General features: G+C 51.2%; 2 long non-coding RNA genes across 7 annotated transcripts; both read right to left on the reverse strand.

The window, feature by feature from the left end:
- Positions 1-653: 653 nt before the first annotated feature.
- Positions 654-11,574, reverse strand: LOC142867330 (uncharacterized). Its single transcript, XR_012916962.1, has 3 exons — positions 11,229-11,574; positions 9,690-9,845; positions 654-4,239 (listed from the first exon to the last, which is right to left on the reverse strand). It is a non-coding gene; the product is annotated as an uncharacterized LOC142867330 (long non-coding RNA).
- Positions 11,575-14,093: 2,519 nt separating this feature from the next.
- Positions 14,094-18,690, reverse strand: LOC142867331 (uncharacterized). 6 transcript variants are annotated; one of them, XR_012916966.1, is made up of 3 exons: positions 16,096-18,036; positions 15,039-15,984; positions 14,094-14,814 (listed from the first exon to the last, which is right to left on the reverse strand). It is a non-coding gene; the product is annotated as an uncharacterized LOC142867331 (long non-coding RNA). The 6 variants fall into 6 exon arrangements; XR_012916968.1 differs by lacking the exon at positions 14,094-14,814 and having other exon boundaries at positions 14,839-15,116; positions 15,198-15,984; XR_012916965.1 differs by lacking the exon at positions 14,094-14,814 and having other exon boundaries at positions 14,843-15,984; positions 16,096-16,558; positions 16,679-18,036.
- Positions 18,691-19,158: the final 468 nt, after the last annotated feature.

Below are 19,158 nucleotides of genomic sequence, written 5' to 3' on the forward strand. Positions count from 1 at the left end.
GAGGAGCCAGTCAGGCAGGGGCCGATGTGATGGCCCGGCCGGGGAGGAGGGTGTCAGGCAGGGGCAGAGGATGGTGACAGGCCGGGCGGGAAGGATCCGGTCAGGCCGGGGCCCAGGACAGTGACGGGCCTGGCCGGGGAGGAGTGCGTCAGGCAGGGGCAGAGGAGACGGGCTGGGTAAGGGTTAGGGTTACAGTTAGGGCACAATTCACAATTGCAAAGATGTGGAAGCGACCCGAGTGCCCATCCATCCAGGAGTGCATTGATAAAGTGTGGCGCGTGGACACCACGGAGTGCCATTCGGCTGTGAGGAGCAGCGGTGAGAGGGCGCCTCCCGTGTTCTCCTGGCCAGAGCTGGAACCCGTTCCAGTAGGCCAGGTATCCCAAGAACGGACACACGAGCACTACGTGAGCGCGCTCACCGGCAAATTGGTAGGAACGGATGGACGCCTAAGTGGACAGAGAGGAATCACCTTCATCGGGTGGGTGTCGGGCGGGTGGGGGGAGGGGATGGGCATCCACATCCATTAGGAATGGGGTGGGTGCGCACCGACTGGGGGATGGGCGCACTTGAAGCTCTGACCTGACCCGAGGGGGGGGGGGGGCGGGGAAAGGGCGATGCACCTGTGGACGGAAAAAATCCAAGCCCTGAAATATTTGAAAGAAGTTTATTTTGAGCCAAATTTGAGGACCATGCCCTGGAGCCACTCTCAAGTAGCCTTGAGCAAGTGGGCTCGCTGTAGCTGGGTTATAGTTTAGTTTTATATATTTTTAGAGGGACAAAGGTTATAGGCAAGGTCACAAATCAATACATGAGAGGCATACATTGGTTTGGCCCGAAAAGGTGGGACATCTCAAAGCGGGGGCTTACAGGTTATAGGTGGGTTTAAAGATTCTTTGGCTGGCAATTGGCTGAGAGGGTTAGACTTTATCTAGAAGACCAGAAAGGATATGCTTACTTTAAGATAAGGTTGTGGGCACTCTGGGAGATCCAGACAGGAGGGCATTTTAAATTTACAATAGGCGCCTGCTAGGATGTTTTAAGATGCTTTAAATTAAAGAATACGCACCTGCTAGGATGCTCAGTTAAGATATTTTAGATTTATGATAGGCATCTGCCAGGATGCTTGAGTTAAGACAGGGGCTTCTTATCTTTTAGGTGATGTTAATGCCATACCAGAATCAGGTCAGGAAGTAAACCACTGCTTCGTTTGGTTAACAAAAGCCGCTTTGTGGGAATTTACCGTTTGTCAGCCTAACCCTGCTGGCCTCCTTACCATTTGCCAGCCTAACCCAGCTGGCCTCCTTAGGAAGGAGTTTTTAGCAAAAAATTAGAGTTTAGTCCTCAGTTCCCCCTGTTGGCCAAAGATCATTCCATGGAATGCATGTGTAGGCCAACAACCAGCATGAGGTCCCATGGCGCTAGGAAGGCTCATTTTTAGGGTTGCCTATCTGGTCCCAGGGTGCTAGGAAGGCTCATTCCTAGAGTTGCCTATCTGGTCCCATGGTGCTGTAGAATAGGCGGTGTTATATCTTAGGGGAGGGACTTGACTCTACTTGATTTAGTAGCCAATTGTTAAAAGGGGCCAGATAGAGTCAGGCCTGGGTCTTAGTCTAAAAACACGTCTTGGACCAGATCTATTTTGCGAGCTATCATGATCTGGGCCTTTGATTGATTTTTTTTTCCTTTTTCTGTATCTGGTATAGCATTTACAAGAAACATATAATAATAATATGGCAATGAGTGTCATAAAAGTACTAAACAGAAGGTGCCCAGGAAAGTCATAGGTAGAATGAGAAGGTAGCAAGCAGCCTAACCAGCAAAAAAATCCTCTGCATGCATCATCATATTTTTTAATCAGACTTATAATATGTTTATCTTTTTTATCAACAGTCAATTGAACTTTATGGTAAATTTTATTTGAGGATTGTAAAACTGATACCAATTTGGAGTCTAATAAGTTTAATTTTTCCTCTGGCCAATTAGTCTCCATAGGTATAACATCCTGAGGAGGGTATAAATTGAATTTGAGAAACATTTGATCTTTAATATTTAAATTATTATAGGACTTGTTTACAGTTAGCAAATTTATTTTTCTCACCACCTTTGTGTTACACCATATACTAGTATTTAGGAGGGAAAAGGAGGCTTTGTTACAAAAGAAATCATATAATTCTATAATGTCATTTTGTTTTTTCTCCCAGCAAAAACGGCCCTTTTTCATATACCAGATGTTATGTTCTATGGGGGTGGATACTAGGGGCCAAATCTGGGAGAAATCAGGGTTTTAAGTGTTTTGAGGGCATAGCCATTTTCCTTTTTTATTTTTACAATCTGAGAGGGAAATGGGATGCCAGGTGTTTTTATCAGCTAAAATAGCCCATCGACTTTTTATGGGAAGTATTTTGGTATTATTGACAATGGTTTTAATGCCAGCTAGTTGAACTACAGGATATTGTTGAGCCTCATTTAACTTTGGTGCCAGAATTTTTAAAATATAATGTTTAAGATTACATCTACCATCTAAAAATTTTTATAGATTTGGGGAACCATATATTTTCCATAGGTGCCTAGATTGAGCCTTAGCACTGAGTATTGTAGGCCATTGTTTTATAGCCACTTTAGATTCTATTTGTAATAACATGGACATGAGTCCTTGTTGGGTCAGAGCACATGCTCGCTCCCACCTCTGGGTTTGGGCGTATGTCTTTAGGGTTTGTCTGGTCTCTTCTATCTACTTTATTAGACCTGCATTATCTTTTAGGGCAGCTTTCCATCCCTTTTCTTTTTTTTGGAACAGCATTTTTTTTGGAACAGCATTTTTTTTATGTGTTCTATTTTTGAGAGGGAATCTTTTTTTAGGGAATGTCTCTCCTCATTAGCTGCGAATTTAGCTTGCCCCAATATACCTAACCCAGCTCCAATTTTTTCCGTGAGATCGCGTTTTAGTCTTTTGGATGGCCAATTTTGGTGTATCCACCAGGAATGCTGTTGCCATTGTATACTAATGCCCTCAGTGCAATTCGGATAAATGGAGTTAACCCAGAACCGCTGGGTATCCCAGACAATTGTCAGACGGGTGGAGGTTACTCCTAAGTATGCCTTTGTCTGAGTGTGCCATGAGGCTTCCCAGAGGCGCCCTTGTCTTAGGGTGGAATTTGTACTGTCAGGGACTTCTGTCCACCAACTGACTCCCATAAATAGTTTTTTATGGGCAGTGTCAGTGTGGTTGGTGCTGGACAAGGGCATCCAGCCACAAGCACAGGGCTGGTGGTTGTCTGGGCAGCTTATGCTGCGACAGTTTACACAGGAAGCTGCTAGGTTTCTCCCATCATACCCAGGCAGTTGTCTGAGTTTGTCATCACCCATGTCTATTGTGACACAGTATTTTATCTGATTAGATCTCCTCAATAATCGTCCTGAGGCATTATTCGGTAAATATTCCTGCAGGGCATTATACTTGGTTAAGGCTTTATAATAGAGGTAACCTGCAAAGGGGGCCCCTCTAGGGAGATTTACAGTGGAACTGTTCCATTCAGTGGCCTTCATTTCATCCTGATCTATGTCATACCAAATGATATGATTTTTACCGGCAGGGAAGGTAGTGAGATTTGCAGGAAGCCAGGAAAAATCTTTAGGTTTAAAGAGAACAGGAGTGTGGGGTAGGCAGATAGGGGAAATTATGGGAAGGAGGATAATCAGGTGAAATATTTTTTTAATCTTAACAAGGAAATTTATAACCATATCCATTTAGAAAGTTATACCAAGGGAGATTTTACAAATCCCAAACAACCTCTTGGGGGTCTTGTTTAAGGCATTTAGGGTTTGCAGCAATATACTCTATAGCAAGTAAAGTAAGAATGAGAGTTATTTTAGGGTTCATGAGGACTGGCCTGGTCCAATGTCTTGGGAAGACTGTCCGCTTCAGTTGTTGCTTTGGACGTCGCTTTGGAGGCCGATTGAGACTCAGATGTTTTCTGAAGTCGTAGGCGGGTGTCAGAGATTAATTTAGAAGTCCAGGTGTGGTCGGGAGCGTGGTCAGGCACTCGTTTTAGATGTGAGACATGAATCCAAGAGGCGACCCCCTTTAATTTTGCAGCACAAGAGTTAGTTAAGAGTACCTGGTAAGGTCTTTTTTAGCGAGGTTGTAAGGAGTCTTTTAGTTGGTGCCTTTTCCAATAAACAAAGTCACCTGGCTGTAATCCATGATCCTTGGGGTCTTTGGCTCCCGTAAGCTCACTGTGGAAAGACTCTGTTATCATCTTTGCATTATTTGTTAGAGCTTTAAGTAGTCCCTGACAATAATGTAGTATTTCTCCTTTAAGTAAGGCTGGCTCATATAAGCCCTCGTCCAGCCTCATAGGTCTCCCTGTTATTATTTCATAAGGTGATAGACAGTGCTTCCCAAAGGGAGAGGATCTAAGGTTAAGCAAAACCAGTGGGAGGGCTTTTGGCCAGGGGAGGTTAAAGGCCTCAGTTAATTTAGCTAATTGAGTTTTTATTGTGCCATTTGTTTGTTTTACCAACCCAGACGACTGAGGATGATGGGCACAATGGAAATGTTGTATTATGGGCCAAATTTTGCAGATGGATTGGATAATTTGTCCAGTAAAGTGAGTTCCACGATCACTGTGTAACTCAGAAGGGATTTCCCAAACTGGAATGATTTTTTCCAGCAGTATTTTGCCTACTGTTAAGGCAGTAGCCCTCCGACAAGGAAATGCTTCTACCCAATGGGAGAACATGCAAACCAGGACCAATACATATTTGTAATTCTGGGATGGTGGCATCTGGATAAAATCCAGTTGCCAAACTTTAAATGGTCCTGCAGGCAAAGGAAAGTGGCCTTGGGAGCCATGCAAAGGCTTGCCAGGGTTATGTTCTGGACATATAGTATAACGAAAATATACCTTTTGGGCTATTGTGGGGGATGGTTTTTAGAAATATTGTTTTTTTCATAATATCATTTTTTCAGGGGCCCAGTGAGTCATTTTATGAATGAATTGAAGGAGAGGAAATTGTGCACCTAAAGGAACTATAGGTTTTTTGTTGGGACCCAGCCACAACTCCCTATTTGGGTCAAATACACCTCCCTTTTGCTGCCAGATTTGTTTTTTTTTAGGGGTTGATGCCTGTTGGTACTGTAAAAGAATGTTAGTGAGAGTGTCGGTGGGTCAGAAAGGGCATTCTCGTACAGGACAGGTCATCTTTTCTAGGGCAGCATTCTTTGCTGCAGCATCAGCTAGATTGTTTCCCTTAGCTTTTTTAGTGTTATCTTTGGAATGCCCAGGAATTTTTATGATTGCCAGTTGTTTAGGCATTTGAATTGCTTTTAATAGCTCTGAGACTTGGTGCCCATTTCTTATAGGTTGTCCAGAGGAGGTAAGAAATCCTCTCTGTTTCCATAGCATGCCAAAATCATGGGCTATTTTAAAGGCATAGCAGCTATCAGTGTATATATTAGCTACCTTCCCTTCAGCCAAAATATAAGCTCTAGTTAATTCTATTAATTTAGCCATTTGGGCCGATTTTACTCCTTTGAGTTGGGCGCTTTTTATTATGTCTACCATGGAAGTGACAGCATATCCCGCCTGATAATGTCCCTGATGGTCCTTTAAATAAGAACCATCTGTAAACCAAATTAACTCAGCATTCTCGATAGGAGTTTCCTGCAAATCTGCTCTAGGAGAGAGTAAGATATCAGTTAGTAGACTGCAGTCATGTTTTTCCTCTTGCTCACCTGGAAGAGGGAGAAGAGTTGCAGGGTTAAGAATATTGCAGCGCTTCAAAGTGATGTTAGGGGCAGGAAGCAAAAGCACTTCATAGGAGGCAAGGCGACTTACAGAACAGTGTTGAGTGTGGTGAGAGTTTAGGAGAGAGTCCACAGAATGAGGGGCATAAATTATTAGTGGGGACCCCAGGACAAATTTCTCAATTTTTTTTATATAAAATGGCTGCAGCTGATATGGCTCTCATATAAGGGGGGTGTCCATTTGCTACTGGGTCTAACTATTGGCTGAAATAACCAACTGGCCTGTGACTGTTGCCATGCTTTTGAGTTAATACTCCAAGTGCATTTCCATCTACTTCATGTATAAAAAGGAAAAAATGAAGGCTATAGTTTGGGTGTCCTAAAGCAGGTGCCTGGGTAAGAGCCTGTTTTAAATCCTCTATATATTGCTTTTCACTTCCCCCCAGCATATTGGGTCTGGTTGGTGATGCTTTAGTTTTTTGTATAAGGGCTGGGCCATTAATGAGTAGTTTGGAATCCAACTTCTGCAGTAGCCTGTTAGCCCTAAGAACCCTCTTAATTGTTTTTTTGTTTTGGGCAAAGGAAAGGCCATGATGGTAGAGATTCTTTCTGGGTTTATAAGAAGTCCCTTTGGGGAAATTGTGTGCCCTAAGTATTTAACTTGGGGGAGCCTAAATTGTAATTTATCTCTGGACACTTTGTGTCCCTTCAAGGCAAGCTGTTGCAGCAGGTATATAGTGTCTTCTCTGCATTCACTCAGGGAGGGTGAACACAACAGCAAATCATCCACATACTGAATCAGAGTAGATTCATTTTGGAATACAATATCATCTAAATCTGCCTTTAATATTTGAGAAAAATATGTAGGACTTTCAGAGTAACCCTGGGGCAAGACTGTCCATGTACACTGGCGATTTTCCCAAGTGAAGGCAAAAAGATATTGACTGTCCTGATCTACAGGTGTGCTAAAGAAAGCACTGCACAAGTCAACGACAGAGAAGTGGCTGGCAGTGATAGGAATATTGGACAGTAAGGTGTGGGGGTTAGGGACGACAGGATGCCTCAGAACCACTGTTTTATTTATGGCTCTTAGGTCCTGAACAAACCGCCAGCCTTTCCCATTTGGTTTTCTGACTGGGAGGATTGGTGTGTTACAATCCTGGTGCACGGTATTATGAGTCCTTTATCTAAGTGGTCCTGAATGATTGGCTTGATTCCTAGTAAGGCTTCAGGCCTAAGGGGGTATTGTTTAATGTTTGGCAGGGGTTTAGACTCATCTATGGTGATCTCTATGGGAACTGCTGGCTTAATTTGTCCAATATCCGTGGAAGAGTTTGCCCATAGAGAATCTGGTATTTTGGATAAGAAAGGCTCTACGTCCCCCTGTTCAAAATCTCCATTAACCTCAGCAAGCACGATACTGCATGTAGGGTTTTGTAAGTCTTCTGTGTCTCCCAAATTGAGAATCATTTCTCCCTTCTGTGAAAATGAGATGTGGGCATTATGGGTCTCTAAGAAATCCCGTCCCAGCAGGTGTATAGGAGCACTATCTACTAAAAGGAAAACATGCTGTCCTATAAGCTCTCCCAATTGAAATTGGAGGGGATCAGATTTAAAGGCAACAATTGGGGAGTTTGAAACCCCTACCATTTGAATTTTTACTTTGAGGGAGAGGGTTTTTAATTAAGGTAGGGTTGAGGACTGACAGCGTGGCACCAGTGTCCACAAGGGCTCTGGTGTCTTTTTTATTTATGGATATTTCTATTTCCCCTAGAGTGTTTGTTAGAAGTAAGGGGAAAATCCTCTCTATTCCCTCGGAGCCTCCCTATTCTAGTTTTAAAGTTTTTTTGGTGCCTCCCTCTAAGGCCTTTTGCTCCTTTTGTGCAAGCACCCATTTAAGTTTTTTACAATCTTTTTTAAGGTGTCCCTTTTTTTTGCAGTAATAATAAATCACTTTCTCGGTGGCCAGCTGCGATCTCTGTAGGGGACGGAACCCCTCCGACCTTTTGACTTGGTTACTAAGTTGCTTTAGCAACTCATAATCTTGGAGGCCATTTTCTTTTGCTTCTTAACTATTGTTTATGACAACTGGTCAGCTAGGATGACCAGGCTGCTAGTGGGCAGAGAAGCCCAGGCCACATTATTTTTTTTTATCAGGGTCACTAATTTGTCGTCTAAGCCTTGTACAAATCCAGAATTTAGTAAAGTGTCACTTTTACCATGCTCAAAATTTTTAGGAGGTATCCCTGAATATTGTTTGAATGTTTTTTAAAACCTGTTATAAAAGTCAGGTATGGTTTTATTTGGGCGTATTTTACATTGTTGCACTTTTGCCCAATCTATAACTTTAGGGAAAATTTGTGGTAAGTTTTTATAGAGGCGGTCACAGAGCTCCCTGCATTTTTTTTTTATTTGCATCTATTTTATCAAAATCTTTTAAAGGTTGTTTTTAACCTGCTACCCTGAACCATTTTTTAGCTTTGTTTTTGGGGACTAGTAACTCAATTAGCTGATACAGGTCAGAGAAACCTGGATCATAGGTCTTAAGTGTTAATTGGAATTCTCTGGCAAACCTGAGGGGGTCTTGAGTTGGATCAGGGAACCCAGACACCAGAGCCTTTAACTCTGTCTTGGTCCAGGGTGTTAAGTGTTAATTGGAATTCTCTGGCAAACCTGAGGGGGTCTTGAGTTGGATCAGGGAACCCAGACACCAGAGCCTTTAACTCTGTCTTGGTCCAGGGTGTATATAATGTATTAGGGTCCCCTCTGCCAGTGGGTTTTATTTTAAAGGGAGCAACAACTATTTTATCTTCTTTTTTAGCTATTTTTGATCCTTTTACAGCTTGAGGCGAAGGAATAGGGGAAGGAAGGGGGAAAATGAAATCATCAGGATAAGGAAATTTAGAGAACAGAGGGTTAGGGGGAGCAGAAGGAGAGACAATTTTTGGAGCGTTCCTGATTTTAGAAGCGGCTTCTGCTAGTTTCTTTAATTCTGAGACAGCCTCAAGTATTTTTTTATTAACTTCCTGGAGGGAGGCAAGTTTATCATTCTCTCTTTTGGATGATTCCAAGTGCCAGCAATAGTATGATTTTTATTTATTTTTCTTAATTTGAGAACCTAGTTTTTTTAGTTTAGCGCGCAAGAAAACCAATTTGGGAATATTGAAAGTTCCCCATTTTGGAAACCTCAGACCTAGGTCATCTTTAGTAAGATCTTTCCATTTATATAAATACTTGCAAGTAGAGGAGCCATAATTATTAAACATAAAACCAGCTGGGGTGCCTGAAGGAGGTCGTTCTTTTTGCCTTTTCTCATTTTTACATAATTTGTTTCCCATTTTTTTTTTTTTTTAAGAAGGAACCGAACTGTGGTCTAGGGTTTGGTGTAGTGAATCAGAGTGTGCTGCTTGTGGGTGGGGCTCCTCAGTGTTTCACCACTGAGTCGGTCCCACCCTCTTATGTGTCCCAGTTACTCTCTTTGGGGGTCTAGTACCTCTGAGAGGGCTCAAAAACGCCAAGTGATCAGCTCTTATGCGCGTTTTCTGGACGAGCCTTTTTTTAAATTAATTTGTTGGGGGTTCCCTGTGGGGCTACTCGCGCCTCGGGGAATCGCCCCAGGCAACTCCCAATCAGGGCTCTGGTCATCCAGGGCTACCTTAGGTCTGGGAGGAGTAAGCTGCCCCTTATCTTTGGAGCTGAGAAACTCAGTCTCTCATTTATCTACGAATAGGACAGTTGGGTTCCTTACGCAAATATGCAGACAAGCCAATCGAAATTGGTCTTTGAGAGGAAAAAGGCAGCAGAGAAAGCCCGTAAGAGTGCACTTTTACATCAAATTAGGATCCCAAACAACAATTTTTAGGAAGAGAACAGACAGATCAGAATAAACCGGGACCTTTGACCAAGAGTGGGAGGTCCGGATCTCAGGAGGACTTACCGGTTCCCGCCGGAGGAGTGGCTAGAAGTCAGAAGGGCTTCAATGGGCCTGTGCTGATACCTTAGCTCCGGATTCCGGCGACTCCTTCGGGGGTCCCGAGTCTTCTCTGAGATCCTGCCGACTACGCCAAAATTGTGGACGGAAAAAATCCAAGCCCTGAAATATTTGAAAGAAGTTTATTCTGAGCCAAATTTGAGGACCATGACCCGGAGCCACTCTCAAGAAGCCTTGAGCAAGTGGGCTCGCTGTAGCTGGGTTACAGTTTAGTTTTATATATTTTTAGAGGGACAAAGGTTATAGGCAACGTCACAAATCAATACATGAGAGGCATACATTGGTTTGGCCCAAAAAGGTGGGACATCTCAAAGCGGGGGCTTACAGGTTATAGGTGGGTTTAAAGATTCTTTGGCTGGCAATTGGCTGAGAGGGTTAGACTTTATCTAGAAGACCAGAAAGGATATGCTTACTTTAAGATAAGGTTGTGGGCACTCTGGGAGGTCCAGACAGGAGGACATTTTAAATTTACAATAGGCACCTGCTAGGATGTTTTAAGATGCTTTAAATTAAAGAATACGCACCTGCTAGGATGCTCAGTTAAGACATTTTAGATTTATGATAGGCAACTGCCAGGATGCTGGAGTTAAGACAGGGGCTTCTTATCTTTTAGGTGATGTTAATGCTATACCAGAATCAGGTCAAAAAGTAAACCACTGCTTCGTTTGGTTAACAAAAGCCGCCTTGTGGGAATTTACCATTTGTCAGCCTAACCCTGCTGGCCTCCTTACCATTTGCCAGCCTAACCCAGCTGGCCTCCTTAGGAAGGAGTTTTTAGCAAAAAATTAGAGTTTAGTCCTCACACCCACCTTAACATTGGTACCCCCACAGTTCGCTGGGGGAAAATGAGAAATAAATGAATCAGAAAACAGGGGGGAGGGGGGCACGGGCAGTACATGTCACCTCAATACTTGTACTCCCATAATCTGCTTGAAAAGAGAGAGAAAAGGAAATGCAACAATAGAGATAAGAGACACTTTTTAAGAAAATGAATCCGAAAAGAAATGTAAAATGGGGCCTGTCAAGCAGGTGTGGGTGTGACTCCGGATCCCCCAACATCCAGTGCCACCACCAAAGATTCCTACAGTGTAGCCCATAGAACCTCCAAAGCAACGGGACGCATTCTGGTCACATACTCGCTCAAAATGACATCCTGGGAATTCTTCTGCAACTCCCTCCCCTCTCAGACTCTCAAGGTTTCCTCCAGCATGTGGGTCCCACAGACCAGAGCTTTGGTCTGACACCTGACAGTCCAGATGGCACGCATGCTGCCGCGTGGCTGCGGTGTCGCGACTTGGGACAAGAGGAGGCCCCACGGTGCGGGCTGGGGCGCCAGGCACCGCGGCGGGCGCTGAGGGTGGGGGTGACCCCCACCCCGGGCCGCCGCCGCGCTCCCAGAAAGGGGACAGAACAAGAGGCAAAAAAAAAAAAAAAAAAGCCCAGGGCACCCGGTATTCCCAGGCGGTCTCCCATCCAAGTACTAACCAGGCCCGACGCTGCTTAGCTTCGGAGACCAGACGAGATGGGGCCCGTTCAGGGCGGCGTGGCCAGAGACGGCGGAGGGCGCCCCTGCCTCGCTCAAGAAGCCGAGCCTCTCTGCGCTTCCCCCCGCCAGCACTGACCCACACTGGGCCGGGCCTGTGGAGTTCCCCGGCCAGGTCTGGCGTGCTCCGCGGGACTGGCGTGGGGGGCGGGGCGGGGCGGTGGGGGGCCGTCCACACACACGCACAAACACACAATCACACACAGACACACACACACACACACACACACACAGACACGATGCGCCTCCACGGCTGGACCCGCCAAGGTGGAGACCTTCCAGCCCCCCTCCTCTCCTCACCTCGCCTCCTTCACCTACCCGCCCCCACCCCCAGCACGCCGCTTCTGCTGACTGCGCACGCGCGGGGAGCTCGACCTTTGCCCCCAGCCAGGGGCCGCCCTCCTGCACAAGCCCTGTCAGCTGAGCCCCCGCCCTGTGCCTGAGCTGCCGCCTATTCCCCAGGGCCAGGGCTGGGGCACAGCGCATGGGGGAGGGGAGCGAGTGTAGGCCCGTCTCTCGGGATGTGTCCCATGGCTGGGGTGGGGCGGGGTGGTTTGGGGGGCGCTGAAGAAATCAGTCCCCTCCATCTCCTACCTCTGGAAAACCCCCAAGCCCTTGGAGAACTGCCGGCACCGCTCCCGTGGGGGCCGGGACCCTGCTCTGTGTCCTCCTGTGGCCCAGTCCAAGGGGCCTGGGCCTGGCCAGGGGTGGATTGGGCCCCAACCACCCCGGGGTGTGCACTTGCTAAAAGCCGGCGATTAGATATTGAATTCGAGCTCCATTGAGGTCATTTCACTAATGAATGCACCGAAAAGAGTTTCCTAATCCATCTGTGAGGGTGGCAACTGAAAAAGAATTTTAAAGCTGACAGAATAGGCGAGGGAAGGCATAGGAGATTTCCACACCCAGCAAGGAAGCCTTTCCCGAAATGGAAGAAAGAAACAAGCAAACAGAGACACCGGTAGCCCGCAAGGATCAGAGTCTGCCCCTGAGAGAAAGTACCCTGACCAGGTTCACCCGTGGGTGGGTGGCGAGCTAGCGGCATTCAGAAGCACGAGGCCCGCAGTCTGTGCAGAAGACACCTGCACTCGGGGGTGTGTGGCGGCAGGATTCCCAAGCAGCTCCAGATGTTAAACCAAGGAGAAGCCAGGGAGTTCCCAACGCCCCAGCTGTCCTCAGCCCAAGACTGGCTGCTGTGGGAATGCGAAGCCCGGCTCCTTGTTTCAGAGCGGGACAACCAGGAGGTGTGATGTACACACCGGGGTTCCCAGGAGGATCAGGCTGAAGCTGGGACTTGGCCTGAAAGTGTCCGCTCGCATGGCCACCCCCTTCCCCTTCCTGCTCCTCTACTCCTGTTGCCCCTCCATCCAGGGGCCAGACCTTAAAGAGTCACCCGCAAGAGAATCCTGGTCCCAAAGGAGCCTTCTGGGGGACCAGTGCTGAAAGAGGTTGTGGGCATGGCCCGCTGGGGCTCTGCCCGACCCAGGGCTGAGAGATGCAACCTCCCAGCTCTGGGTCCCTGCAGCAGAAGCGTTGGCAAGCACAGGGCCAGTCCTCCAAAGGCCCAGGTGCAGGGAGCCCAGGCCAAGCAGCCTGTGGAAGATGCCACATGCCATGCCACCCCGGGAACAGGACTGTAAGCCCCGGCCCCTCCCTCCTCCTCCTCCTCCTCCTCCTCCTCCTCCTCCTCCTCCTCCTCCTCCTCCTCCTCCTCCTCCCCCCCACATGGTGCAGGGATCAGAGACACCTCTGACACTTGCTACCCAAAGTGCAAAGGGCATCCGTTGCTCCTCCAAACCCCCCACCCAGCAGACCGCGTTGTCCAGCCAGCCCCCGGGCCTCCCTGGGGTGCCCAGCACAAAAGTGCAGACACCCACCGGACCCTCAATCTCAGTTTTCGGGTGTTTTTGCCACTCTAAGGACCCGCAGGCCAGCTGGGCCTTCTGGCAGGACAGAGAGCCCCGGAATCCGACGTGGAGAGCTGGGTGTATGTCCCCATCAGGAGGCGGTCCCCACCTCCGTGGCTCTCCCCTTGCGGGGAGTGGCAGCCGCGGGGCCTCTGATAAGACACCAGGCTGGGCCCCTGCGGCACAGGGGGAGCACGTCCCCCGCAGGCCACTTAGCGAGGGCGGCAGGCGGACGGTTGGGTTGCGCGAGACGCTGCGGCCGCCCTGCTACCGGGTTCCTGGGAGGGCGTCCTGGAACCAGCGTCCACACCAAGCCCTTGGAAGGCCCAGGCGACGGAGGAGCCCCGTCAGGCAGGGGCCGAGGACGGTGACGGCCCGGGCGGGGAGGAGCGTGTCAGGCGGGGCAGAGGACAGTGACAGGTACAGGCTGGGCGGGAAGGAGTCAGTCAGGCAGGGGCCGAGGAGGAGACGGGCTGGGTAAGGGTTAGGGTTAGAGTCAGGGCACAAGTCACAATCTCAAAGACCTGGAAGTGACCCGAGTGCCCATCGACCCACGAGTGCGTAAATAAAATGTGGCGCGTGGACACCACGGAGTGCTATTCGGCTGTGAGGAGCAGCGGTGAGGGGGCACCTCTCGTGGTTCTCCTGGCCAGAGCTGGAACCCGTTCCAGTAAGCCAAGTATCCCAAGAATGGACACACGAGCACCACGTGCTCGCGCTCACCAGCAAATGGGTACGAACCGATGGACACCTAAGTGGACACAGAGGAATCACCTTCATCGGGTGGGTGTCGGGCAGGTGGGGTGAGGGGATGGGCATACACATCCACTAGGAATGGGGTGGGTGCGCACCCACTGGGGGATGGGCGCACTTGAAACCTGACCCGAGGGGGGAGGCTGGGAGAGGGCAACGCACCCGACCTTAACATTGGGACCCCCACAATACGCTGGAACAACATGAGAGGTAAATGAATAAGAACACAGGGGGGAGTGGGGCAAGGGCAACACATGTCACCTTAATACTTGTACTCCCATCATCTGCTTGAAAAGAGAGAGAAAAGAAAATGCAATCATAGAGATAAGAGACACTTTTTAAAAATAATGAATCCGAAGAGAAAAGTAAAAGGAGGCCTGTGGAGCAGGTCTGGGTGTGACTCCGGATCCCCCAACATCAGGTGCCACCACCAGAGATTCCTACGTGTAGCCCATAGAATCCCAAAAGCAACGAGACGAGTTCTGGTCACATACTCCCTCAAAATGACATCCTGGCCTTCTTCTGGAACTCCCTCCCCTCTCAGACTCTCAAGGTTTCCTCCAGCGTGTCGGTTCCCACAGAGCAGACGCTGTGTGGATCTGGCCATATCCACACACCCACGGGAGACAGGCAGGCAGAGCGCTGTGTGGAACTGGCTGTGTCCACACACCCACGGGAGACAGGCAGGCGGGACGCAGTGTGGAGCTTGCTGTGTCCACACACCCACCGGAGACGTGCAGTTAAGGCGCTGTGTGGACGTGGCTGTGTCCACTCACCCATGGGAGACAGGCAGGTAGGGCACTGCGTGGAACTGGCTGTGTCCACACACCCACGGGAGACAGGAAAGCTGGGCGCCGTGTGGATCTGGCTGTGTCCATAAATCCATGGGAGAAGGGCAGGCTAGGTGTTGTGTGGAACTGGTTGTATCCACACACCCACCGGAGACGGGCAGGCAGGGCGCAGTGTGGAATTGGCTGTGTCCACACACCCACGGGTGACGGGCAGGGAGGGCGCATGTGGACCTTGCTGTGTCCACACACCCACTGCAGATGGCAGGTAGGGCGCTGTGTGTACTTGGCTGTGTCAACTCACCCATGGGAGACAGGCAAGTAGGGCGCTGCGTGGAACTGGCTGTGTCCACACACCATCGGGAGACTTTCAGGCAGGGTCCTGTGTGGATTTGGCTGTGTCCACAAACCCAAGGAAGACGGGCAGGCTGGGCGCAGTGTGGATGTGGCTGTGTCCACTCACCCACGGGAGATGGGCAGGCTGGGCGCTGTGTGGATCTGGCTGTGTCCACTCACCCAAAGGAGATGGGCAGGCTGGGCGCTGTGTGGATCTGGCTGTGTCCACTCACCCACAGGAGATGGGCAGGCGGGGGCAGTGTGGAACTGGCTGTGTCCAAACACCAACGGGAGACGGGCAGGCAGTGTGCAGTGTGGATCTGGCTGTGTCCACTCACCCATGGTTGACGGACAGGCAGGGCGCAGTGTGGATCTTGCCGTGTCCACACAACCACGGGAGACGGGCTGGCAGGGTGCTGTGTGGATCTGGCTGTGTCCAAACACCCATAAGAGACAGTCAGGCAGGGTGTTGTGTGGATTTGGCCGTGTCCAGACACCCACGAGAAACAGGCAGTAAGGGCGCTGTGTGGAACGGGCTGTGTCCACACACCCATGGGTGCCGTCAGGCAGTGCGCAGTGTGGAACTTGCTGTGTCCACACACCCAATGGAGATGGGCAGGAAGGGCGCTGTGTGGATGTGGTTGTATCCACTCACCCACGGGAGACAGGCAGGCAGGGCACTGTGTGGATCTGTCTGTGTTCACACACACATGGGAGACGGTCAGGCAGGGTGCTGTGTGGATCTGGTGTGTCCACACACTCACAGGAACCAGGCCGGCTTGGGGTCATGTGGATCTGCCTGTGTCCACACACCCATGGGAGACGGGAAGGCTGGGCACTGTGTGGAACTCGCTGTGTCAACACACCCATGGGAGACTGGCAGGTAGGGCGCAGTGTGGATGTGGCTGTGTATACTAACCCGAGGGAGACAGGCAGGCAGGGCGCAGTGGGGAAATGGCTGTGTCCACACACCCACGAGAGCCGGGCAGGAAGGGCTCTGTGTGGAACTGGCTGTATCCACTCACCCACGGGAGACATGCAGGCAGAGCGCAGTGTGGATGTGGATGTGTCCACTCACCCACGAGAGACGGGCAGGCAGGGCGCAGTGTGGATCTGGCTGTGTCCACTCACGCATGGGTGACGAGAGGGCAGAGCGCAGTGTGGAACTGGCTATGTCCACACACCTACGGGAGATGGTCAGGCAGGGGTCTGTATGGAACTGGCTGTGTCCACACAAACACGGGAGACGAGCAGGCAGGGTGTAGTGTGGATCTGGCTGTGTCCACTCACCCATGGGTGACGGGCAGGCTAGGCGCAGTGTGGAACTGGCTGTGTCCACTCACCCATGGGAGACGGGCATGCAGGGCTCAGTATGGATGTGGCTGTGTCCACTCACCAATGGGAGATGGGCAGGCAGGGCTCTGTGTGGAACTGGCTGTGTCCACTTACTCACGGGAGACGGGCAGGCAGGGCGCAGTGTGGATGTGGCTGTGTCCACAAACCCAAGGGAGATGGTCAGGCAGGGCGCAATGTAGATGTGGCTGTGTCCACTCATCCACGGGAGAAGGGCAGGCTGGGCGCCATATGGATCTGGCTGTGTCCACTCACCCATTGAAGATGGGCAGACAGGCCGCAGTGTGGATCTGGCTGTGTCCACTCACCCACGGTAGACGGGCAGGGAGGGCGCTGTGTGGATCTGGCTGTGTCCGCTCTCCCATGTGTGATGGGTAGGCAGGGCGAAGTGTGCAACTGGCTGTGTCCACACACCCACCGGAGACGGGCAGGCAGAGCGCAGTGTGGATGTGGCTGTGTGCACTCACCCATGGGAGACGGGCAGGTAGGGCGCAGTGTGGAACTGGCTGCGTCCACACACCCAAGGGTGACGGGCAGGCATGGCGCAGTGTGTATCTGGCTGTGTCCACTCACCCATATGACACGGGCAGGCAGGGCGCAGTGTGGATCTTGCCGTGTCCACACCCCCACGGGAGACGAGCAGGCTGGGCGCCGTGTGGATCTGGCTGTGTCCACACACCCATGGAAGACGGGCAGGCAGGGCGCAGTGTGGAATTGGCTGTGTCCACTCACCCACCGGAGACGGGCAGGCAGGGCTCTGTGTAGAACTGGCTGTGTCCACACACAGACGGGAGACAGGCAGGCAAGGCGCAGTGTGGATCGGGCTGTGTACACTCACCCACGGGAGATGGGCAGGCTGGGCACCATTTGGATCTGGCTGTGTCCACTAACCCACGGGAAACATGCAGGCAGGGCGCAGTGTGGAAATGGCTGTGTCTACACACCCATGGGAGACAGTCAGGCAGGGTGCTGTGTGGATGTGGCTGTGTCCACACACCCACGGGAGACAGGCAGGCTGGGCGCCGTGTGGATCTGGCTGTGTCCACTCACCCACGGGAGACAGGCAGGCAGGGCGCAGTGTGGAACTGGCTGTATATACACACCCATGGGAGACAGTCAGGCAGGGTGCTGTGTGGATGTGGCTGTGTACACACACCCACGGGAGACAGGCAGGCTGGGCGCCGTGTGGATCTGGCTGTGTCCACACACTCACGGGAGACGGTCATTCAGGGCGCAGTGTGGATGTGGCTGTGTCCACTGACCAACGGGAGAAGGGCAGGCAGGGCACAGTGTGGATTTGGCTGTGTCCACTCACCCACGGGAGAAGGGCAGGCTGGGCGCCGTGTGGATCTGGCTGTGTCCACACACCCACGGGAGATGGGCAGGCAGGGCGCACTGTAGATGTGGCTGTGTCCAATCACCCAAGAGACGGGCAGGTAGGGCGCAGTGTGGAACTGGCTGTGTCCACTCACCCACGGGAGACAGGCAGGAAGGGCGCAGTGTGAATCTTGCCGTGTCCACACACCCACGGGAGAAGGGCAGGCAAGGCGCAGTGTGGAACTTGTTCTGTCCACACACCCACCAGAGACAGGCGGGCACGGCGCAGTGTGGATGTGACTGTGTAAACTCACCGACGGGAGACGGGCAGTCAGGGCGCAGTGTGGAAATGGCTGTGTCCACACACCAAAGGGACACAGGCAGGCAGGGCGCAGTGTGGATCTAGCTGTGTCCACACACCCAAGGGAGACGAGCAGGCCGTGCGCTGTGTCGATCTGGGTGTGTCCACACACACATGGGGGATGGTCAGACAGGGTGCCAGACCTTTGGTCTGAGACCTGACAGTCCAGATGGCACGCATGCTGCCGCGTGGCGGCGGTGTCGCGGCTTGGGACAAGAGGAGGCCCCACGGTGCGGGCTGGGGCGGCAAGCACCGCGGCGGGCGCTGAGAGTGGGGGTGATCCGCCGGACCGCCGCCCCGCCGCGCTCCCAGCAAGGGGACAGAGCAACAGGCAAAAAAAAAAAAAAAAGCCTACAGCACCCTGGATTCCCAGGCGGTCTTCTCCACATCCAATAGGGAGGGGATGGGTGCGCACCGACTGGGGGATGGGCGCACCTGAAGCTCTGACCCGAGGGGGGAGGCGGGGAAAGAGCAATGCACCCGACCTGAACATTGGTACCCCCACAATACGCTGGGAGAAAATGAGAAATAAATAAGGAGACGGGGGGAGGGGGGCACGGGCAACACATGTCACCTCAATACTTGTACTCCCATCATCTGCTTGAAAAGAGAGAGAAAAGAAAATGCAATAATAGAGATAAGAGACACTTTCTAAGAAAATGAATCCGAAAAGAAAAGTAAAAGGAGGCCTGTCGAGCAGGTCTGGGTGTGACTCCGGATCCCCCAACCTCCAGTGCCACCACCAGAGATTCCTACGTGTAGCCCATAGAACCCCAAAAGCAACGGGACGAGTTCTGGTCACATACTCGCTCAAAGTGACATCCTGGAATCCTTCCGGAACTCCCTCCCCTCTCAGACTCTCGAGGTTTCCTCCAGCGTGTCGGTTCCCACAGACCAGACCTTTGGTCTGAGACCTGACAGTCCAGATGGCACGCGTGCTGCCCCGTGGCGGCGGTGTCGCGGCTTGGGACAAGAGGAGGCCCCACGGTGCGGGCTGGGGCGGCAGGCACCGCGGCGGGCGCTGAGGGTGGGGGTGATCCGCCGGACCGCCGCCCCG

The sequence above is a fragment of the Microcebus murinus genome, unplaced genomic scaffold, assembly GCF_040939455.1.
Source record: "Microcebus murinus isolate Inina unplaced genomic scaffold, M.murinus_Inina_mat1.0 scaf015_hap2_Mmur4.0, whole genome shotgun sequence".
Taxonomy (NCBI): domain Eukaryota; kingdom Metazoa; phylum Chordata; class Mammalia; order Primates; family Cheirogaleidae; genus Microcebus; species Microcebus murinus.